The 24,534-nt window shown below is 41.0% G+C and overlaps 1 protein-coding gene and 1 long non-coding RNA gene across 3 annotated transcripts in view; one reads left to right on the forward strand and one right to left on the reverse strand.

Moving 5' to 3' along the window:
• LOC121673795 overlaps window positions 1-13,245 on the forward strand; it is a 40,841-nt gene extending 27,596 nt beyond the window's left edge. Inside the window, exon 3 of the long non-coding RNA XR_006019306.1 lies at window positions 13,012-13,245. This is a non-coding gene — a long non-coding RNA (uncharacterized LOC121673795). The remainder of the gene's footprint in view (window positions 1-13,011) is intronic.
• RAD51B (RAD51 paralog B) overlaps window positions 1-24,534 on the reverse strand; it is a 179,550-nt gene that overhangs the window by 30,786 nt on the left and 124,230 nt on the right. The window lies entirely within an intron of this gene.

Below are 24,534 nucleotides of genomic sequence, written 5' to 3' on the forward strand. Positions count from 1 at the left end.
ATTTTTTCTCTGTTCTCTTTAACAATTTCATTACAAAGACATACAGCTAGTCACCTTGAGCTCATACATGCTGGGAAACATCTGTTAATTGAATATTAAGATAGCCAGAGTGTTATAATGGATAGAAACTACTGGGATATGACGCTAGCCCACAGCCTTCCCTTTCATTTCAAGAGTACGTGCTTCAGGGAGCAAGGGAGAAGAGTATATGAATTTAATTTCAGACATTCACATTTTAGGTGGCCCCAAGGGACGTACCCATTTCCTATATAAGGTTTGGTCTGTTTGCAATTAAGCTCTCTTCTTTGCATATTTCCGGATAGATTAAAAATAGCAATATCAGCTTATTCTTGGACTTCTGGAGATAAACAAAGCCATTGCTTCCAGGGCTTTTAAAGCAATGATCAGACTCATAGATCTTGAAGGCAGAATTTGTCTGTGAATTTTTTCTGCTGAATAAACTAGGATTTCCAAAGATAAGAGAAAAGGTAGGAGCACATTTCTAGAACTGGAGACCTTTTAAAGCAACTTAGCTTTTGCAGCCTTCATTTTTAAACAAAGCTTAATGTTGATCAAAAGTTAAGTTGAATACTCTTTATACAGAAAGCTCAAGACCAGTTCAAACCTCTCCCACCATTCTCACAACCAATGGATCAGTTCCAGAGCTGAGAGGTTTGCTGAACTCCGATTACAGTTTCCCTCTTATTCTTTTTCTGTTGGGATTACCATCATCAATCCATTTAATCCAAAATGTAAAGCTGGTTTTTCGTGATGCAGTCATCCATTCTCAAGGACCTTTACAGAAACAACTCATTTATAATAGTGCCTAAATTGCTATCAGATGGGATTGATTCCCATACATCCCTAACAGCCTGAGGTTGGACACATGATAGTGATCTGCAACCGATAATTTCTTCCCTGCTGTTTAGGTCTCTCATTTGCAGAAATTACCTGAAACAGGGTCCATTTTCCAAAGTCCCTGACCACCATGTTGTGAATTTAAGTCTCCTGGAAGTGTTTTTGTGTTTTCATTTATCTTTTGCAGACTGCCTAGAAGTCAGTGGACCCTGATGGAACCATGGACAACGGGATTAAAATCACTGATATAGTGGTTTTAACATCAGTTATTCACAGTCTCATGTGCTGACAACAGAACAAGGATTCAACCAAATACAACCAAAATTATTTGTTAGCTTTCCTAAAATCCAGAAAACACTTAGCACTGCATTCAACTCAGTAGTGTAGATAACTCCCACTGTCTTTTTAGGAATTATGTTAATTTCTTCTCAATTTTAATTTTACTAGCAGATTGAATTAAAGACTCATTTAACTCAAAGAGCATTGAACTCTTAATCATGAAAATTCAATCATGGCATACATGCACCTCATAATTATAATCTCTAATTCTGGTTGTATTTGAGCTTCCTTATCCAAATAATCTGATTCCTTCCCTACAATTGAATCTTTAATGACTTTTAGTGCCTCTTACATTGAACACAGACAAGGGTAAAAAACAGTGAGAAAGGCTGTGATTCTGCAATAGTACAATCTGACCTAAACTGTCGCTGCATCAACTCCGCCTCCTATAGCCCCTGATCACAGTCCTTCATCTCCTTTCTTGTGCTCCACTGGCGCTCATCCAGCCTTGCAAGAAATTAGTCCAGGGGATGGTGAAAACTTACTTTTTTTCAGTGTTAACTTTCATCGAGCTTAGCTCCCTGACTATGCTGTTCCAGGGTCAGATACAAAACCATTGTTTGTATTGAGGAAACACTGGAGCATGGCTGGGCAATAGCAGCCCTGATTTAGGTTAGCTGGAATGGATGTGGAATTGTACTTTAACTACTCTGTGAGCAGTGTTGTTAAAAACACACGGGGCGATTTACAAAAAGCTGCTTGCAGCAGTTTGTTAAAGATTCGATTTCCAAAGCAGAATTTCCAGACCAGTAGTCAGTATTTTTAGAGCATCAGGTAAGGGTCTGACTGATGAAAGACTTGACAGTCTGACAGGGTAAATTGCATGGAGATTCCGGCAGATATTCAGGCCTAGAAACAAGGACTAGGCACCAGTAGATTCAAGAGAGTGTGTGGAATGGGTACCAGCTAGATAGAGCACAAGGACTGGAAGGACAAGTATACGGCAGCTTGAGATCAGGGTACATGAGCAGCAAAGCTGAGACTCCCAGATTGTAAGAGCAAGACTAGTTAAGTCTGAGACCAGCTGGTAGAACTACATTGTGGATGCTGCACAGAGCCTGTCCACACAATGCCTGGCTCTTACATGCCTTCTAGGCCCTCATTTTGCAAGTGCTGCATTGCCCCAACAAAAATGAAGAATGATACTGAAGCTGATGATTCAGGAGGGAGAGAAGATTCCAGCACCACAATAGCCATGTGAACAAGGAACACATTTACTGTTGAGTAGTACATAATTTGGAAAAATCCACATGGCCATTAGTAGAGGGGAGGAAATAGACACAGTTAAGCAAGATACTAATGAAGTGGCCCACACCACCAGGCTGCACTTTGTTCCTTTGCTGTGCAGTGGCATGGGAAAGACTAGTGGCCCATTCCATGACTCCTGTGATGGTGAAAGGATTCTTCCCTACCACACTTGATTCCCAGGGCTCTACAAGGAGCAGTAGTCAGTACCATAATCCTTACAGACACAAGCAGCCTTGAAGAAGTCAACAGGACTATTCAAGCAGGACTGATTATAAGAGCTCATATTGCAAAATGAGCCCCTTATTTTGGTAAAGAGAAGCACAGCAACAAGTCCTATTGTTCTAGCAACATAAACGCTATCCCTGAGGACGTAAAAAAGGTTCTGCTGTGTGACAGGAGTCACAAACAGACCTTACAAAATAATAAGGACTTCTGTAAAAGCAGGACAAAATGTGTTAAGTTTTTTTAAAAATATTCTTCAAAATGAAAGTGCTCTTGACACACTTTGGCTCCCAGCAATGTTAAGGACATGAAGAACTTTCTGGTACCACGGCCTGTGAAGAGTCAACTCCCTGAGCTAAATGTGCTCCTGCATATTTTCCAGGACATTTGTTGAAAAAAAAAAATCCCAAACAACAGAATAACCTTCTGTCCATCAAGCACGATTTCACAACAATTACAGTACCAGGCACAGAGAACTCTGCCTGTCTGGCCCACAGCCACACTGCGGGCGGCAAACTTTCTAGCTCTCACAAACTAATTAGGCTCAGGTCAGGTATGTGACTGAGAGAACTCCAGGGAGAGTGGAGGGTGAAGCAGGAAGCAGTGCTGATGATTCAACCAGGGATCATCTTGAAAACAATTTTAAAGTTGTTTCTTCAGAAATAAGTTTCAGATGTGAAAGGAAAGTGATCTTATTTCTAAGAGTGCAGAAAAGGAAAACTTTCTGGCACAAAAATGGAAGTGAGGACTCTTTGTTTAGTAAGTAAAGAAGCAATGTTTTCATTAGTCAAAAAGTTAATGGTGACAGTTGATGGTGTCTAACAGTGGAGTGAGACAGGTGACAAGAAGGCAAAACCACATTCAGTTGCTATTATCGGCTCTCAAGGCAATCTGTCTTTCTAGTAAGAAACTAGAGCTCCAAGGGAAATAATTTTGAACTTCCAGCAAAGCTTTCTGCACACATAAAGACAGCACAGGAGTGACTCCAATGTCTGCACATGCAATCAGAGGAATGAAAAAGACTCACTGCTGGGTTTTGTATTAGATACTGCAATTTTTTTGCAATCTACTTTACTAGTAGACATAACCTAGGGCTATGAAGGGCTGCTTTGTGCCATTCTATACTGTGGGGAGTGGCTGACTTTTAACACCTTTCTCCCAAAGCCAAAAAACTACAAACTAAGGTTCACAGCACCTACAAGCACTTTGAGTACTGTTCCATCCAAACACTGTATCTGGCTCCTCAAAAAGGCTGCTGCCAAGTTAAAGTAGTGCAATGCCAAAATACTCTCATATTCTCTATTTCTTAACGTCTTCAAATCACAGCTTTGTGGGAATTCCCTAGGTCAAGTATAGGTCATTATGCTTAAGGCAGAGTGACCAGAGAAGAGCCTCTGGTCAGTGTTATACAGGTCATCCTTGGTTCTGTAGTGGTCTTTTTAATAATGTAATTCTACCATCAGTAGATGCAAAAAATGTCCAAGTGAACAACCTTCTGTCTGGATAGTGCTCATCAGCTTTCAAGTCCAGTTTTTGGTTGCCTGTGCCTGTTTGCTCTACAGCACGTAGCTGTAATGACTGATGAAAGCAACAACAGAAGCAACATGGCGGAGCTGTGGTGGTGAGAGATGGATGTGAACTTCAGAGGATCAGGTATGTCTCATTCCACCTGTGGATCTTTCAGATATGTCAGCATAAGCATGGAGGATCTCCTACTATGTTTGCATTGAGCACCAGAAAAAACCTTTTCACTGGGTGAGCAGTACAGTGCTGGAATGGGTTACTCAGAGAGGTTGTGCAATCCCCATCCTTGCATGTTTTCATGACTTGGCTAGACAAAATCACAGCTGACCTGTTAAGTGCTGGCAACAGTTCTGCTTTTATCAGAATGTTGGAATAGAGACCTCCAGAGGTCCCTCCTTAACCTATACTTCTACGATGCTATGTCTCTTGGATCCCAGAGCTGAGCTGACAAACCATGTTTTGGAAGCACCTTGTAGGGTGAGAGGCCATGGCTGGTAACATCTACCAAGCTGGAATGGCTGGAATGGTTTATGTAGAGCAAACCAAGTGTCTCAGTGGAGGCCTCCCACACCTACATGTAAAGCCTCCTTTTGAACAGAGACGGAATGGCAGAGATATTGTGAAATTCTGCTTATGAGGTGGCAGTAATTACAGAACGGTGAGGCTGCTCAATTTCCTTATGCAACCAAGGCTTCAGCCAAGAAAAGGTGTTAGCCTCCTGCAGTGTTCTTGTGCCACTCTTTTGTAGCAGCGGTGAGAGGGCAATTGTGCTAGTGTTTGTTCACTGGCATGCTGAGGTGCTGCTCAAAGAGGGTAGGTTTATGGCTGAGTTACAGGCTGGCATGTACTTCAGTGTTTTGTTTCCTGCTTTCAAGAAAGGGACCAGAAGAGTCTGCACTCTTCCACTACACAGGGAGACAGATCCCGGACTGGACTGGCTGCAGGAACGTGCTGGAGTCATGGAAAAGCTGATAATTCAGTGGGGACACTTCTATACAGGCTGACAGACATAGTAGAAATATGCACAGGACAGACAAAATAATTCCCACAAAAACACCATTTACACAGTTCTGCCACACTTCATTCATCCATAGCTCTTTACTGGTTTGTTCCTGGCACACACATTTCTCCCCCCCAGTTCAGAACAGCTCACCCACTGCTACAATATCCTTATCTCTGCCATTCCTTTAATCCCTCTCATAACCTCAGTATATTCCTTGTTTTTAGCACAGAGATGTCTAGCAGAGATGATGGAACCCAAGAAGTGCATGTACTAGTTGGACATAGGGAGAGCCAGGAGAATGCTGGCCCCAGGTGAGAACTTCTCCATTAGCAAACACAAGTTGAGATGTCTCTGAACAAATTATGTTCTCTAGAAACTGCCAGGAGAACAGCTCAGCTCACAGTGAACAAATGGAGCTTGATCTAAGAATCACAGTGTATCACCTGGAGCTACCAATGTGCTAAAGAAATTCTTTTTGTTGAAAAAAGCTCTAACCACAGTTTACGTCAGTGTGACATGTACTGATGTGGACTTTCAAATGACTACAAATAACATCTCAGAGATTATTTTCTCTTGTATATTAGCTTGAACAAATATTGAGCAGCTGAGAAAGAGTCTGAATCTTAACATGAGACCTTACACAGGCACAGAAAAATATTCAAAGAATGAGACAATTTTGAAAAATGCTGTGATGTTTTTAACAGGGGCTGTTTCTCAGGAACTTTGGCTGATACAGCCCTAACACCAGGACTACCAGGGTTTTCTGGGATCTCCATGAAACATGAACCAACTTCATCAGCCTTTAAGCTGGCAGGATGCTTGAGAGTATTTAGAGCAGTAGATCCTGGGATCTGCTACACACAATAATTATATTTATCTCCAATAAGTTTGATAGTCATAAGTATATTAATCTCAGTTTTCACCATAGAAAAGCCTAAATATATTTAGGAGCTTTAAACAATGAAACTATGATGGCAGTTAAATCATAGCCACACAAAACAGCAGGATGTATGCTCAAAAGGCCTCTTCATGCCAAGTCAATAGAGAGTAAAAGCTTCTCACACCCTACAAATACAAATAAAGATCTTTATCTACTTCCTAATAATGACAAAGGGATAAACTCTGTTCACTCTTGCATATATATGTGTAAGAAACCTTCTCTCCATACAGCTCCTATGCAAGTGACTACCTTCAGCTACAGTCTTTTGCATCCCTGTTCTGCTTCCTCCAAAATTGTCCATTCCATATTAATGCCTGCCTGCCAAATCACATTAATTCCATAGTTGTATCCCTGTCATAAGCCATTAGTTCCACAGTCTTACTACACATAATACATACATTCCACATTCTTTTCCTTAATATGCAAATCTTTCCAGACATGGTCTCCTTTGTTTTGGTGCCTCTCAACCCACCAGAATATGCAGGAGGGCTCACAAACTGATCCTCTGGGATATACTCAAACACAACCAGTATGTTCTTTGTGATTCATATGTAACAACAGGAAAGGTTTTGAGGTTCCCTCCCAAGCCTTCAGTTCCTTAAGTATTGCCCAGATTCCCGATGCCTTTCATCTGCACCAGGTGGTTTACACTGGTCATTATGAATTTCCTTTCAAGGCTGCTAAGGAGCTAAATTTGTTTACACTAAGAAACTTTTCCAATGGCTCAAAGTAGTATTTTGAGTCAACAGCAAGGCTTAGGTGAACAGCCACGTTACTATCACTATCCCCTGCCGTCAGAATCTCATCAGGACCTTACAGGACTCATGGCTATGCATTGCATTCAATCAGTTAAAAACATTTGATTTTTAGGAAGAGTATCTCCTTGTTTTCATACAAGTTGCCAGTCCTAACAGTTCTTGACTTTATTTTGTCCAAATTGATTCCCTTCAAAATCTGCAGCAGGAACCTATTAAACAGTATTTTTGACCAATCAAAACCAGTATTTTGATTGGTCAAAAATATGGCAGACTAGACAAAGCGCATTGTGTCCCAACAAAATTCAGAATGTTTCACTTGCTTCAGCAAATTCTCTTACATGATAAGGTTGTGGTACTCAAGACCTATACTCTGTTTCATTGACAGTTGTAGTCAATAGACACTTGGAGCTGGCAAAGTCCATGATAAAAGTTCTGGACACTACTAACAGTACAATTTAAGCCCTAGGGTGTGAAGCCAGATTTTGCCATTCATTGGGTATAATGTACAACACAATTCTTCCCACAATTTTTCCTATTCTCCCAATCGCAATGGCTGGCACCATCTCTCTCTGAGCAGGGAGATGGCTGAGGAACAGCTGAGAACTTGGTCTTACTAGCCAGATTCATCACTATTCTTAATTTGCACACATGCTATGGTGACGTGTGCATTACATATGCTTAGACTGCATGGTTGAATGCTCATGTTATATCAAGCTGTGGATGATTTTACAGCTGGCTCTGCTTCTTGAGCAGTGGGAGCAGCTCTTGTGCGTTTCTGAAAGGCAAACTACAGCCAAGTGGCTGGAGTTGTAATTCCCCAGCCTGATCTCTCCCATCCCAACTACCATGACTCCCTCGTGCCCCGACATTCTTTGCCGCTTTGTTTATGCTGTAGAAAACATCTGTTAGAGTATACGGCCAAGGTGAAAGATTTTGGCAAACAGTTATTTTTCATAGCTCAGCTTAAAGGGAAAATATGAAGACTGCCCCTCCTTCTCAGAGAAGAGGAAGGGTGGGGTTGAAAAATGAGATCTGACCGCAGCCAGGCCAAATAGCAGACTTGCTGTCCCACTAGCCCCTTTAAAGGAAAAGGGAATTGTTTTTTCAGTAAAATGAACTTTGTTGCAGAAGAGGGAAGGTTTAACTGAAATAAAGTGGATTAACTTTTAGAGTAACCATTTAGATAAATGTATCAGGAAAATCTTCAAGATGTTGGGATGTGTTAGGCTAAGCATAATATTTCCAGAAAAAGCATAAATCATGCTGCAGAGGTCGTTTAAAACCACGCTGACATAACAATAAAAATCTGTAATAGAGAACACCCCCACACTACTAGGAGATGGACTCAATTACACTGCAGGTCTTTTTCAATGTTTAACTTCTATGACTCCTTATAGAATTGGGGCCCTGTAAGGGGAAGGAGAAAAAATGTTGGCTTATTACCTTTGTTGATTAACAGTTCGACTTTCTCAAGCATTAAAGTGCTTTATAGACCTACAAAGTATAGACTGTAGGTAGAGAATTGTAGGTTTCCCTGACAAGGTGTAGTTTATTACTGACATTCTGCAGCGGAGCAGAGATGACAGCACATGGCACTTGCATTTATCTGCCTTTCTCAGGTTGGCTTTGGAAGATTGGGAGGGAGAGATGAAAATTCCTGCTGGGAAGTGAAGGACTTGTGGGATGACAAGGAGATACAGATTTGCTTTAAGGACCTGTAAACAGGCAGGCACCACTTCATTCCTCCCCTAATTGCAGCCACTACTAAGTGAAACAGCAAAACTGATTACAAAACACAGGGAAGCTCAGGATAGGAGGTGAGGAATGGTGTGTTACTGCTTAAGAGGAAATTGGAACAAAAAGTCAGGAATCACTCAGAATCACTGTGCTACAATGATAAACTAAAAGGTCCGCATGGAACTTAAGTCCTGCTCTGTCCCCAGTCACACTCAGGACATTCCCCTCTCTTGCCATGAAGTCAGTCACTGCTCACACACAAGGAAGCTCAGCTACTGCCAGAAACACCCACTGGGATGTAGCAGCTACATAACCTCCAGGACAGAAACAAAGCTATCTCAGAGCTTGGAGCAGAAAGATGTCACAGGCTGAGTACTCGGGATCCATCTATGATCTGTTATGTGCAGTTGCACAGCTGACCAGCGAGAGAGGGCACTGCTAGTGGGGGCATGCAGCCATGCAAGCAACCACTGCCTCTTCCACCCTCCTCTCTCTGTGTCTGCCCTTCACCCAGATCTAGACAGGCTCCAAATTAATTTTACAACCTGGAATGCTGTTAACACAACCAAACTATGAAAGAAAAAGCTCATCTTAAGGGAAGGCAAAAATCAGCTCCCTTCTCTGTCTCACAGCTGTCCCCTCCTCCTCACCATGTGTTCCTGAAACCTGGGGCTGTTCCAAGCACTAAACACACTGGAAAGCATATCCTTGGGCCAGCTGTGATCTGATCATGGTACATTGGCTGCGGGTGAATCAGAAACCAATTGATAGGCCCAGGAACAATGTGGCTCCTTGTTAGCCTCTGAGAACAGCCATTGCTTTCAGCCTCTCCCACTCCTTCCCCAGCCAGTCTTCAGCAGAGCAGGATGCCAGGACAGCTTCTGTAACATATCCTGCATTATCCTTTCCCACTAACCCTGTATTGAACTGCAGCTATTTTCTGGCTTGAATGACATGCTCCTTGTGTTGTGAGAGACTCTGGATGGGGACTGTTGCAGCCTCTCTGGAAGTGGGTGCACAGCAAGTGACAGGCTGATACTAATATTTATGTGCAAGTTGCTACGGGGCAGACCCAGCAGCAGCACCTGGGACCATGGTTCCTCTGGAATCCCAAGGGCTGGAAACCTCCAGGGAAGCTGCTTCTCATCAGCCTCATAGAGCACTCAGTGGATTGCACAGATCCCAGGAACCAGATTTTATCTGGCCTCACAACTTTGCCGATGTTTTGTAGGCTTTGTATGTTTATGACATTAAGTAAGCATTATGGAAATTAAGCAATGGCACAGAGCCAGAGCCCTCTGTTTTTCCCAGCCCTTGTCACAGCAAGGCTGTTGCAATTCTCAGGAGCAGATGCTGCAGGAAGGGGGTTAGTGGTGGGACAGGGCTCAGTCTTCTCCAAGGCAATATTCTGAGGGGGAACAGAGTGCTGTCTGGAGAGAGAAGAAGCCATGGCCAACACAGATTTGAGGCAGTTTACAAAAGATTGCAGACAAATTTAACCCTGGTGCATTACCAAGTCTCACAACTAATAGTTCTTTGCATTTATATTGAATTACTGTGCCAAAGCACCAATCAGGATTGCCCAATGTTTAGCGGTACAGCCCCATCTTCAGGGTAAATATGCTTTGCCAATCAATTCCCACTGCAATTTTGATTAGACACAATGATTTCCTTGCTTCCTGCCCTAAACACTTGCCATGTTGTACCACAGCTGCATTTCAATAGTGGATAAAGGATCCGAATACATTGGTTCTCGCAAATTTCAGTGTAAATATGGGCCCAAATTTGGGATCCTTCCAATCAAAAAATACTGCACTGGTACCAGACATTATTAATGGTTTATAAATGAAAACTACAGATTTTTTCTGTGTCTTTTGCTAGTCTAAACTGCTTTATAAACTAGGAATACTACATACACTATATGGGAACTGCTTACCATTACCGAAACAGTCGCTTGCCTGGTGGGAGGCTCTTATGAGGATACCAGCACCAGCTCACAAAAGAAATAGAGCAGAAAGTTAATTTTCCTGAAAATTAGTGTTGACTTGGATAGCTGTAATAAGTTTCTAATCACATCCAAACTGGTTCTGCAGCTGTGGCTCAAATTTGTGTGTATTTTTCCACTCTACTGACTTTTGCTGTGGAACGTCCACATTTTGGGCTGAAAAATCCCCGAAGCTGGTCCTGATATTCCAGTGTACTGCAGCTGCACCAGAAGTGAAATTTGCCTGGCTAGATCAGATCTAAATAATTGAAATGCACAGTGAGATGTGTGCAGAGATTAAATCTTTTACGAAATATGTAAGTCAGCAAGAACCATGTACTGGGCCATCACAACAATGAATATGGGGTACAGCAACTGAGTATAATGCCAGCAAAAATTTAACACGAGTAAATTTTACTAAACCTTGATCTGTATTCTACAGAGAAAACTATCAGGATTTTCTTGATACATTGAACTCAATAAATTTGCTTTGAATAGCTGTCTGTGAGTGTGACAGAGAAAGAATTAGTCTGGAATGCTATAAGGATGTCAGCCAAGCTCCCAGCATCTGGAAAGCAGAAAGCAGAACTATATTTAGTGCACAATGACTTGCAATAATTTGTGGGGGGAGCAGAGAGGAACAAAAAGAGCAAGAAAAAAGAACAAAACTTAAGTTGGCAGTGTTGGACAATTAAATTAATTATAAAGAAAAAAGAACAGTGAGGCTGGGAGAAGGATAAATGAAACCCTGGGGTATATGTTATTATAAGAGTTCCTACGAGCAGAAATGCTGTATAGAGTTAGCAGACATATTTATAAACATGCTATAGATAATGCATACTTCAGTATAAATACCACCTCTAAGAATTTCTGGCACAGAACAGTTAGGGCACTGACCTCTGCTGTACATTCATTTCCTTTATGTGGCTAAAATGGCCTAAATATGGTCCTTAGTTAGGCATGGGAAACTTTTTCCATACGGTAACTGCATCTGCAGGAGTACTCTGTGGTGTAACTGTACTCAGTTATGAAAATGTTATGAACTCTTTGCAAAGCGTGTAGAGGTTACTGTGTGTTCCCCTACACCTACTTGTGAACAGAACAAGAACCAAGTAAAAGGCTGACTTTCATTGCTGCAGTTCATTCAAAATAAAAATGGTGTAACACTTTCTAAGTTCCTTATTGCTATTATAAAAACAAGTTACTGAACAATCAAATTCTTCTTCTATCAGTTACACAGTTTTTGTTCTATCCATCACTTGACTTAAACATTCCATCAACTAACTCTTCAGTGTCACTCTTGTTTCCTGGCAGTTTCTCAGACCTGAGGTCCCAGGATTCCAGAGCCTCCATCTTCAGCACTTTAAAGGAAATCTCAAATAACAAACATAACCTATTAAAACTGAGGCACAGATCTCAGGCACACTGATGTTGTTTAAAAGATAACTAAGGTGAAAGTAAACAGTATTAATAACAAAAAAGTAAGAAGATGATTATATTCATGAATGTCAAAGTATTTTCTCATGTTCAAATTAATCTAGCTTTCAGCTTCTAGGAAGCAATGTGCTGCCAAAAGATGATGTATGGCCAAGAGAGAGACACCAAAAGTGAGCAGAAAGTGTTACCTGTGCACAGGCAGCAATTCCCTAAGCTTGGTGAAAGACAGCAGAGATCTGGGGCCTGTGAGCTGGGCGGAAAAGCTGGGTCCTGCCTGCAGTGCCAGGCAAAGAGCAGAATATTGCCTTTGAAGCACAGACCAGAGCAGCAGACATTTTGAGAAGAAGCAAGGAGTGCTTCTGTGATTTGGCTGCTTTAGCCATCAGTCTGTACTTCACTTGTATTTACAAACAACAGCCAAAAAAAGAAAAAAGGACTTCTTTCTGAAACAGGCAGTTTGGGAGAAAGTCAAAAACCAGCAGCCATTTTCCATCTGGCTTCAAGATCAGCTAACATTTATAGGGACCTGTATAGTCCCTTATTTGTAAACTTCAAGTTGTGGCTCTCTCTAAATTAGTGCTCTCATGTGCCTTGTGTGCAAGTACAGGCTGCTTTTGAGATGTACTCTTGCTGCCTCTCTATGTATTAAATGGCTATTATTACCTATATGTCCTATTTGGCTGTCCCTAAAGATAAAAGGAGAGACCTTGTTCCTTGTTGTACTAAATATGCGGTTTCTAGACTATGCTAATTAAGGTACCAGCATTTGTGATATATGTATATATGAACTGGAGCTAGACCAAACCTACCTACAGAAGCTGTAGAGCCGTAACTGAGGTACCTCTTCTGCAGCGTCTCACATGCTCTTCACCAGTCATACAATAAACACACATAGTTTAAAACAATGAACAATTTTTCACTACAATACAAGGGGTGACACCAGCATTGTATCTCTTTTTAGACACATAGATATCCAGCAACAGAAAGGATGGGGACTAGGTACCTTTACTACCTCAGAAGCAGAGCGGAAACAGGGCAACATACAAGATTCACAAAACAAGAAGACAAGGATGCCAAATAAAAGGAGGTAAGGACTGAGTTAACTACAGAGAAACTGTAGCAATGCCCATAATACTGTCTGCAAGGGCAATATTTGAAACAATAATGTAAATCTTTGTATCAGTCCTTCAGTTGATATAGGAATTGGGCAACTGAGGACACTTAACTGGACAACGCAAACGTGAGCACAGCTCTGCGATGGGATCTGACTTGTCCCACTAGGTGAGATCACAGTGCCTAAGAAAAAAGACAAGATGACACTGCTGTCATCAGACATGGCATGGAGCTTTCTTTTCCTCACACTCCCCTCAAGCAGAGCACTCACACATGTCCTGTTTTCAAGGAAAAACATATGTTTGAAATATCATAAATGAAAGCTGCTAAAGAAAACTGCTATTAGGAATGAGTAGATTTTGATACATGTTTTACATTCTTTGGGGTCTGAGATCCCATTTGAACCAGAACTGCTGTCTGCAAATACCCCGCTGAAGTCAGCAGAAGATGAGGATTTACTGTAATCACTACAGCACTGGGCAGTGAGCTAGGCTCATTCCTGAACAGTTTCCTAAGAGATGTTAACAGCCTCAGCTGGGTGCTCTTTGTAGTTCTGGCAGAGGTCAGCTCTGTCTCTAAGCACAAATCAGAAAAGTAAATCTAGTCTAAACAATTCTCTGTACTGTTCCAGAAGCAATTAAAGGCACTTTGCTTTGTGTATTTCCCCCAGGTGTGAGCAGACACTTCCCATAGACAGTTTGCACAGCAAAAGCTCAAAAAGCATAAACTCTTTGCAGAGCAAAAGGCAAAGAAACCTCCTGCTTTATGCATGTAAGTCTGAACTGGATGAAACAGTGCAGGATTAGCTTATCCAGGCACTGGCCATGGCCTGTACTTGGAGAAAAGTAATGGTAAAACAATTCCAGTTCAACTTTCTAACTTCATCAGGCTCTCTATTAGCAAGGTTAATACCAACAGACTAGGTATTCACTTCTCAATTTGGTATTATTTAGCTAGGAATGAAAATGTAATGTGCTCCATCAACATGTCACCTACATTCATGACAGAGATACTAGCATGCATGAAGCTAAAAACATCACTCATCCATGAGCTTTATAAAACAAGCAATGATGTGAAAAGGGTAGAAAGAAGTGAGTACAAAGTTAACTCTCACACATTTTTAAATTATTATCTTTGTTAAAGTGCATTTGGCTGTTTCTTTGTTCACAAGTCTCCAAAAAATGGAACAATAAATGCAATTACTAATAAGTATTCATATAATATTAGGTATACTCACTATACCTAAAAACTCCCACTGATTTTGCTAAAAGCCAGGACTAGCAGTCCTGGGAATTCAACACATTGTCCATGAATCTACTGTGTATTAGCACTGGGATGTTGTTAATTTTTCAAAACAGAAATTGACCCATATAACTAGCATCATGATAAAGGGGAAACATGAGTTTCAGAAATTATTCAAATGTTTTTAATACAGTAAAAAATGGCTTCTCCACTCTCTCTGACAGTGGGTTAGACGAGAAGCTAGGGAACACAAAGACAAACTATTTGCAGATATTTGCCCCTGAGGTGCCAAGCTGTCATTCATAACACGACTACCCCAAACTACTAATCCAACAAAAGACAAAGCATACCTGGGTTTATTTCGAATTGTTTTCTTACCTACAACTACAAGGGAGGGAACAGGCAGCTGTCTGTTCTCATCAATGAAACCCTAAGCAGGAAGAATTCTTTACTGGGTAGCTGACTGTCCTAAGGCCTTTTTATACTTTCACATGGCTTAATAGAGCTGAGAATCAGAATTGTTGGAATTTATTCAGCTAACAAATACTAAGTATCTTAGTTCCATTAACAGTATCCTTTTGAAGCTGTGAAGAGTCATTTATGTATTTATGTATTGATTTCTGTCCAGAATCCCAGATGAAATGAAAGTAATGAAAGATCATGTGAGCCTTCAGCTGCTATCATAAATTCATTGCAGAACATTGTTTAATTGAGCCCGATTTTCAATTGCATTTTAAAACACATCCTGGCCTCACCTTTCTTGACTAAACTTGAGGTGATCCAGCAGTGCAATGCAGGATTACACACTAAAATTACCTAAATGTGTGCAGGCCAGACTAGAGGTGCTTTGGTTGTGAGATTCAGGACCAAAAGCACAGGCAGGAGCTACAGCTTTGTTGTGAAATAGTAGGAACAGAGCTGTAAGGAGGAAGTTTGCAGAGTGCTACGGCTGCCTAGAGCTGGCACTCCCAAGCTTTCACTTTTCTGCCCACCAGACATGTCTAAATACCTAAAGAAAACAAGAAACAAAACAATAGGTGACTGTAGTGTGAATTATAAAAGCCTGGCTTCCCTGTTGGAACCTGACGACTGCTCTTAAACTGCCTCAGCTGTGCTTTCACAGTCCAGGATGTCAGCACAACTGCTCCAGTGAATTATTGCCTTGTGTTCCCTCTCGGGCCATCTACAACACCCTTTTATAGACTGTATTGTAAGACTGGGGCAGGTTTCTGAGACAGAAGGTCAGCACTACTGCCTCTCTACTCCAGAAAGATAGGTTCTCTATGATACTATACCAGCAACAGCAAAAAAACCCAACAAACCAACCCAAGGTGAAAACAATACTGCATATGAAATGAACTGTGTTGTCAGTAGTGTAGTGTTTTGTTCCTAGCAGGAACAGGTAGAGCAGACATTAGAACTACTCACTGACAGATCCTGAGGGATTCTCTGGTAGAACAAAAGTTTTCTAAATATATGATAGACTGTGTGACTCCATGAGCTCACTCAGAGGCAAGGGCCAAATTAGTCCTGGCTGAAACTACATGGATTTCAGGCAGCTCCCTAAAATGTATGTGTCCCTACAACAAGTGCAGTTTTTCTTTCACTACCAGGAGCCCTCCTCTGTCTAAATCATTTCAAGCTAATATTGCACTTCACTTACTCTGTGCTTGATTTTTTGAGAAGATGAAAAGACGTACCATGCAACCATCTTAAGTAGTTCTCTTTTGTAACTGCAGTCAGTTCTTCAAATGCTGGAGTGCTGTCCTGTTGCCAACTATAACAGCACAATCTTTCCTTGTCTCCTCTTGTTTCCAGTGACAGAAGAGCAAATCATAAGCCAGGTCTGTTCCAGACTATGTCTCAGTGGGTATCAGCTATCAAAAACGCATGCCCTTCCCTTTGTGTCAGTGCAGTGTTCCCCTGATTTCTACTCATCTTGGTTTTGGAATAGAAGAGTGAAATCACTCCAGCACTTTTCATCAGGTTCAAATCTACTTTAAAATAGATACAAAAGGAAAAAGAAAACATATACTCTTTGTTGATTTATCTGTAAGTACTGGAGAGCAGTTGTATCATTGATGTTTTGGAGAAGGATCAGACACCTTAGTAGTCAAACAGCACCATCCAACATATGGCAGTAGATGAAGGCTGCTTTTTGCCTCTCATATTCACTCTGAATCCTTCTAAATCACCCCTGCCAACACAATACAATCCTTGAAGATCATTAACAATCACCAGAAGAGTAAATTCTCACTTATGTAATAGGTTAGGTTGCACCAAACAGCAGGTATAAAAGCTCCCTGGGGGAAGACACCTGCAGAATCTGTTCCTTCACCTTCAGCTCTGCTGCTCCTACAGATGAATGATGTTTGACTCAGCACTGCAGTAGCAGTACATATGCAGAGTATGTCTCAGGAACAAAACATCAGATCTCCTGAAAAAGATCAGTCTTATTTGTCAGGTGATGCTTCCTTCTAATTTTGATCAAATGGAAATGACTCCTGGTTAAAATAAGAAACAAATTCCCCAACTCATTCTCTCTGTGAAAACACATATCTTGGAGAACAAAACATTTAAACACAGATTGTTTTTGGAAGCATTTTTCTGTAAGAGGCCCTCAAACATTAAAAACACGTAAAAATATTCTATTAATGAGCTGAGGTCCCCTTAGCAGAGTCTGGAGCACACTGTAATTCACATGTCACTGGTAAAACTCTTATTTTTTCTGACCACAGTATATATTTCAGGTAAATGTAAACAGAATCAATGTAAAACTTACACGTAAATTTCTCTCTGATTTCCCAAGCAGAGATGGGACTTCCCAAGGAAATATATACATATGGACTTCTCCACAAGCATGAACAGATATTTAGATGTTCTTTAAAGAGAAATAAAAAGGAAGAAACAGATGAGGAATTTCTAGTCTATGTCAGGTCAAATGTTTGCACGCTACAGAAGGAAAAAGTATGCTATTGATCCCAGTATAGTAGCTTCCCTCACATCCTTCAAGACTCATCAGCTCAGTGTATCAGGCACTCCTGTTATCCTTGGAGATACAGGGGCTGACTTGCCAACAAAGTGGAGAAAAGCCACTTGAAATCTTTTTCTTCCTCATTGCAGTGCTCTCAAATAAAACAAATCTTCACAGAGTACACCTCCCCACATATTAGCAAGCATGTATTTTACACTGGAAAGAAGAGAAGGATCTTCTCACTTTAAATAGTGCAGTGAAATTTTTCTTCTGCAGGCTTTTTGTTGGGATGTACTTTGTTGGAGCACTGAGGTACTATTTCATTACATGTACATATTAGGAATTTTTAATTCATTTGCTCTTCTTCCAATCCAGAGTTTATTTTCTACCAGTTCATAAGAGATCTGCTCTCGGTATTTGGAGAAAAGACAAGAGAGAGCCTGGCTGTGCTCACATTATGCAATGACTGACTTAAGTGGGAACTCATGGGACTGAAGGATTTGGCCTAAATATCCAGTAGGTCACGGGAAGCTCCAAGATGTTAGGTGCCAGAAGATTTGGAATGTGAGATGTGTAGTTACTAGAGCATCTGCCACTGCGGCAGGTAAAGTCTGAAAGCAAAGTGGAAGGTTCTAGTTTGGAAGGAAGCAGATGACACTACATTATCAGTACAGTACTAGACAGGTAACAGCTGGATTTCATTGGGATTGCATCTTCCGAATGGCAACAGGAAGCTGTTTGCAGACACAGCCAAATCAGAGAGGGAAGCAAAACCCACATGATATTCAACCTGCCTGAGAGTAAACGGGACCTGCGTTCTCTCTGTGGGAAAGCAGAGTTCTCACTAGGAGTAGAAAGAGAACTTCTACATGTAGTGATAACCCCTTGCTCAGCTCAAATCACCTTGAGTCAAGAAACCCTCTTGACCTTCCTGGTTTTTCATTGCTGAATTCCCTACTCGAGTTAAGGCCCAAATGTATTTTGTGAGTGAGCAAATCTATTTAATCTCTCCCAAATGTTCCATCTCAAAGTAATGGCATAATACCTGGCTCATTCTTTCAGCTCCACCAAACAATAACTGCCAGGAAAACAGCTTACTTCAGCCATTCCTAACAAAATACAGTTAGGTCTTTAGCACACAGCCTCCTTTTTATTTGGGCTGCTGCTTTTTTGGTGCAGTTCTTTGTAGATTCCCTTGGTTAACATCAGTTGCATTCCTCCTCCAGAGAGCAACTTGCTTCTTGTAGAAATGAATACATTTACATTTGGAGAATTTTACAGCTGGAGCATTTCCTAAGTCCTTCCACTTCTAACATTACCTTTTTTCCTGACAGCCTGCACAGGCACCACCTGAAGGCAAGGTACTGGTCTTAGCTTTGTCTCTCAAAACTTTTGACTTTCTGTGACCTCTTCCAGTGAATGTTAAAGGTGGAAAAGCCAAATAACTCTCTCTGTGCTAAAATGGTGAAAGTTGCCATACAAGCACATTTAAAATGGACTTAGAAACCAAACAACAGTAAATGACAGAGTTCATACCTCCCTGCCAGATGTGCTAGAGACCACTACGGAAACAGCTCAGTGGGCACTAGGTACATGCAAGGGCTTTGAAGCAGGAGGCTGAGGAGAAGCAGTTAATGACACATAGAGATGTGGAAAGAGGGAGGAAAAGGTCTGAAAAATCCTGAAAGAAAAGAATCTAGTGCACAAAGGAAAAGGTTCCTCTAGTGCCAATCCCTCTTGGAGCTTTTGCTCATTCAGCTGTGGTGAACTCACCAAGACCCACTGGATGGCTACACTCTGCCCAAGGACTATCTCTGCAATGTGACAGCAAAGGGGCCATGACAAGGAAAGGAAGCAGGAATCTCTTGGAAGTATCATAAAAGGCTAACTGATTCCCCTTCATATGCTAGTTTCCACCAGACTATGGAGAACATTTAAAAAACCCCATGGTATTTTCTTCCTCTTCTTCTTTTAAAGGGACTGTTCATGTACACTGTTCATAGTCCCTGCTACAGACTTAAAAGTGAGACAAGCACTGTCTGGTCACTCTCTGCCTAAGGGAACAGGGTCTTGTTCATGAACTTTCCTGGGGCACTGTATGTGACAGGAGATAGTATGCAACACGAGAGCCAATAGTTTACTGAATAAGACTGGTTCATACAACACATGGATTCAATTTCTGACTCCAGTACAGACTTCTATAAGGGAGGACTTCACCAAGAGACCCCTTCAGTGCTTTTGCTACATCCCTTCTGAGTAAGACAACAATAACACTCTCTCACCACGTATTAATACTTTACCATAGGGATACTAATTCCTATTTGTACTCAATCCTGTACTAGGGAAGCAAACATGGCAAAGACAAGAATGCCTGCACCTGCACAGCCTAAGAAGACATCACAAGTCCTCTGAAGAATTCTGATATGCAATCCATTACACACTTAACAATTGCTTTAGTGGCAAATACAGCCTTGCAAGGCTACTGCAGTGTTGTAAAACTTACTTTCAATGATTTTAGCTTACAAGGATTTCAAATGATTACGCAAAAGTGTTGCAATGCACCTTCAAGTGGCCCTTAATAGATAGGTTTTGCTTCAAAAGGGTTTCTTACTGAGTCTACCATGAAATATTTGCATGTGAAATTACAAAATTTGAATGAAAACAGGTTTGTTTATTTTAGAACACACTAGAGCCACCCACTGCACAGCTGAGTTTCCAGCACACCACTACTGGAGGCCGAGGAGCTTCAGGGGAACAAGTAATAGAATGGGAAACTGAGCAGCTCAGCTTCTTTTCACATTAGTTGCCAAAAGTGGGCAGCACCACTGAAATAATATTGTATAAATTCTCCTCTTAATTCAAGAAGCTTACTGTTTATTTCCTATCTAGTGTCTATGCACAGAAATCCCAAAACACTGCAGGAAACAACACTGACTCTACATTTATCCAGCAAACCAGAGGTATTCTTCATGAAAAGAATTAGTAGGTTTAGGATCCAGAAGAAGATGCATATTTTTATTGTACATCTTCGTGTACTCAAGCAACATTTTTTCTTGGAATGCAAAAGCAGCTCTTGAACAGAATGAGCATCATTGTAGCAGTTAAAACAACACCATGTAAGTGGCTTGTACAGAAAGCTAGACCACCACCTTTCTAACTAAAATGTAAGTAAAAGTCTCATGAAAAAGCGTCCTTAACAAGCATGAGGAGATGAGGCCCTGGCTGAACATCTCATCTGATGTAAGAGGCTGATATGTGTGCTGCTGTGTTAACATCCTTCCAGGGAAGTACTTTAATTCCAAATCAAGAAGGAACATCACCATGTCGAGTCATCAGCATCACTTCCTGCCTTTCTTTGTGCATGTTCATAGGAAATCTTTCATCTAATTTTTTTCAAAGCCCAGTCCCACTTGGCTAGCAAGCTCAGGCAAGATCCAGCCAAAAACAGTATAGGCACAACAAGTTTCAACAAAAATATTTGTTGCAAGAACACTCTTTGATTCATTTGCTCTTCCTTGGCTGAACCTCGACTACACCCATCCTGATGCACATTTGCGGAGTGCCGTTGCTGTGTCAGAGGATCCAAGTTCAATTTCTGCATACCCTAGTGATTTCTTCTGGCTTTGAACACTATCCAGGTGGCTGCACAAGGGGCTACAGAAATTACAGGGAGATGGCAGAGTTGGTGAGAGTACTTGCCTGAGAAGCAAAGAAAGGGGAAATACCCACATTCTACCAGCCCGTCCCCATCCAATCTGCCCACAATATGCTGTTGTAAAGAGTTTGCAGTGAAGCTGGGGATTTGGCACTAACATGGTGTGGAATAGTCATCAGATATTTAAAACAGAGCTGAGAAAACAAAGAAGGGCTTTGTAATGCAAGGCAGCACTGAAAACCCTGAACTTCTGCCAGCCAGCTTGCACGGAGTGTTTGCTAATGTACACAGTGGAGTGCATTCTTCGCATTTGATTACATGACAGTTTTATATACCAGGTATATGCAGAGGGTTTTTCTTAACTCTTTAAGTCCTCCATCGTTTATAAATCCTAAAGGGGCTCACAGTGGTTCCACTTCTGCTGTCTTGTACATGTATGCAACTTCAGGCACGGAAGGCTGAGCATGTGCTGCTGTGTGCAACTGCTTGTCAATCTGTAAGTACACTTATTTCTATTGCTATAAACAGTAGAAGTTATTAAGCATGAAAGAATTAGAAAACTAATTCTCTCCTTACTCATGCTATAGTGTTCTGTATCTCCCTTGATTTAAGCAGTGAGTATAAAGAGGCTTGTTTAAAGGACCACTACAGTTGCCTCTCCACCTTGTAAAACGAAGGATGCAAAGACTGCTATTAAAGCTCCCACTTGTTAGACCAGGGAGAAGGGAGCCAGGAACCCCTGGCTAGCTAACGCCACATTCTACCACATACTGCATTATACGGTGTCTACCATAAAATGAGGATAATTGTATGTCCTCTTGGTGAAGTTCTTTGAGATCTATGGCTAAAATGTGTTGCCTATAATCAGGCAATGCTCCATGCATTCAGGCAAAAGAACCTCTCATTTGTATGATGTGAGGAATACAGATGGAGTGCAGGACCAAGGCCTAAACTGCAGGGCTTGGATGCTTTAGTGCCAAGTGGTTGAGAAGGGCAAATTCTTACTTTCCTGTTCTGCTAATGCACAAAGTAAATTTTTTAGCCATGATTTTAATAATACACAATTATAATTTCAGAAGATCTGCCGTGGTGACTTTCATAAACTCTAAGCTGTAGAACTATTAAGTTATAAAGTTAGAAGATTAACGTCTGTTAATTAAGTTAAAAAAGAAAAGGAAGGCACTGAAAGAGGTATTTGTGGTTAAACTCGCCAGCACTCATACTGTTGCCTGTATTTTTAATGTTAGTAGCTCGTAGACCAACATCTAATTAAGCCCACATTTAACCAGAAATTATTTTTTCTGCTTAGTCACCCAGGGAAACAATCAAGAGACAAAAGTTAAAGCATCTTGGCCAATATTTGGGTGTCAGAAGGTAGAATTAATGAGATTTCTACTCCCATACTCCAACTACTTAACAAAGCAGAATTTGCCTTTTAGGTAGAAAGGAAGTGCTTGGTGTCTGGAATTAGATGGGCAGAGAGAAAGGAAGGTAAAAGAAGGCAAAGGTTATTGCAACAGTGGGGAAATTGTACACAATGGCAGATAAGGCTGGTGCAAGATGAGTGAGAATTAGGCCAGAATAAAGGCAAACCAAGCCACCAACCTAAGTCTCTGTAAGTCATTTAAAGGTTCTTACCATAGTGAAAATGATTCCAAAACAGATTCCAAAACAGATGGGTGTAAATAAAGGACTTAGGAAAACAGTGATGGGAGTACTACATTTTGTACACATGAACAGGCAGACTCTTGCTGGACTGTTTGTATGTATTTGAATTTGTAAAGAGGGAGAATAATTTCCCAAACCAGAAATTGCATTATTAGATACCACGAGCACAGAGACATAGACAAGAAGCAGCAGATATCCTGTTTCCAAGCTATAGGTATTTTCACTAACAAATGACAGAAAAATTGCCATATTAGCAGAACTAACTTACAAAAGAAAAGCACTTTTTTAAGTTTCCACTTAAACACTGATAGGTCTTTAAAACTATTATTAGCTGTGAGATCCTTCTTTGGACAGCAGAAGAAAATGTTACATTTTTAAGGGTATAAGGGAACTGGAAGCATCACAGAGGTTCTTATGGGAAAGTCGATGTTTTGTAACGTGTACTGCAGGTGATAACATTCAGACAAGCATCTGCATACTACTTCTGAAACAGGACTGTTTCTGTGTTATTCTTAATTACTTTTTCCTACTGTTAGGTTGTGCAACCTGCAAATAATGTGACACTTCTGAAAGAGAAATATTTTCTAATATGGAAATTTATTTTTTACTATGAGGAAAGGGGTAGAAAGTAGTCAGATTATAGTATTCCTCAGCAATCTTTAGCTGTAATGATCACAAAATGCTGCTGCCTCTCTTTAACACTTAGCTGCATGTGAATGTAAGACCAAGACTCATCTCACATTCCTTCTCCCAAAGGGTCATGATACACTAACACACTTCTGCAGCCACAGAGGCCCACATGGCTCAGTTATCTTGCCCACGCCATAAGACGTGTATAAATGTGTGAGAGACAGCACCCTTGGATGCCAGGAGAGCATTTATGACACCTAACTACATACCGCCTTCACTTTACAACAGATAGCACCATGTCCCAGCCATCTGAATTCCTCAGCTCAAAAAAAAGCTGAAGAAAAACCCTGCTGCTTAGTCAACCACAGAAAAACAGAGGTGATGCTGCCAGAAGAGATGAAATTTAGCCACACTAGCAATTATCATGCTGTGATCAAAGAACAGACTACTGTCACAGTGGCACAGAGCATCAAGATCTCCAGATATAGGATACGGAAACAATTATGACAGTCAAAAAAAGCTGGTCTACACAGTGACTTCTAGGGTACGTGGCCCTATTCTAGTGTTCAAGGCCATGGACATGTGAGTGTACAACTCTGAGGACTGGAATCACTGTGTGATGTGCACCTTTATGGCCTCAGGCTTTATTTTCAGTAGGTACTGCCATTTGGGATGATTTGAAGAGTTTTGATTTCACTTGCTATGCAGCATCTTGGTTAGTTGATCATAAGCTACCTCTCCTGGCACAGTGACCTGCTCAGTTTAAGGCCTTCTGATCTTTCCAGGGAGATAAATATAAGAAATTTGACATGTAAAAGGGATGAATCTTCAACACTCCCTTAGGAGAAGAGCTAAACAGTGGCCATAAATTTCAGCAGCTTCAGGAAACTCCTTTGCAATCCTCTACACTGCTTTTTAAGCAATAATTAATGTGGAAAATATGGAGCTGTACTGACTTATCTCAAAGGAGAAAGCAGAAATTTGAATGAAAAATCAAACTGATTATTAAAACAGGGTGCTTTATATTGAGTGCAGAAAGAGAGACAGAACAGAGAAGAAAGACCCTTTTTTAACATAATGTTACTTTATCAAGTTCACAGAGTATTAGTAAGGGAATATAATGATTTCTCAAACATATCCTACAAGTAAATATTAAACCTCCACACCCATCCTGTGCATGGCTGCAATTAACATATATAGCC

Source organism: Corvus kubaryi, unplaced genomic scaffold (genome assembly GCF_017639235.1).
Source record: "Corvus kubaryi isolate FWS band 111438036 unplaced genomic scaffold, C.kubaryi_AGA036_p1.0 66, whole genome shotgun sequence".
Lineage (NCBI taxonomy): Eukaryota > Metazoa > Chordata > Aves > Passeriformes > Corvidae > Corvus > Corvus kubaryi.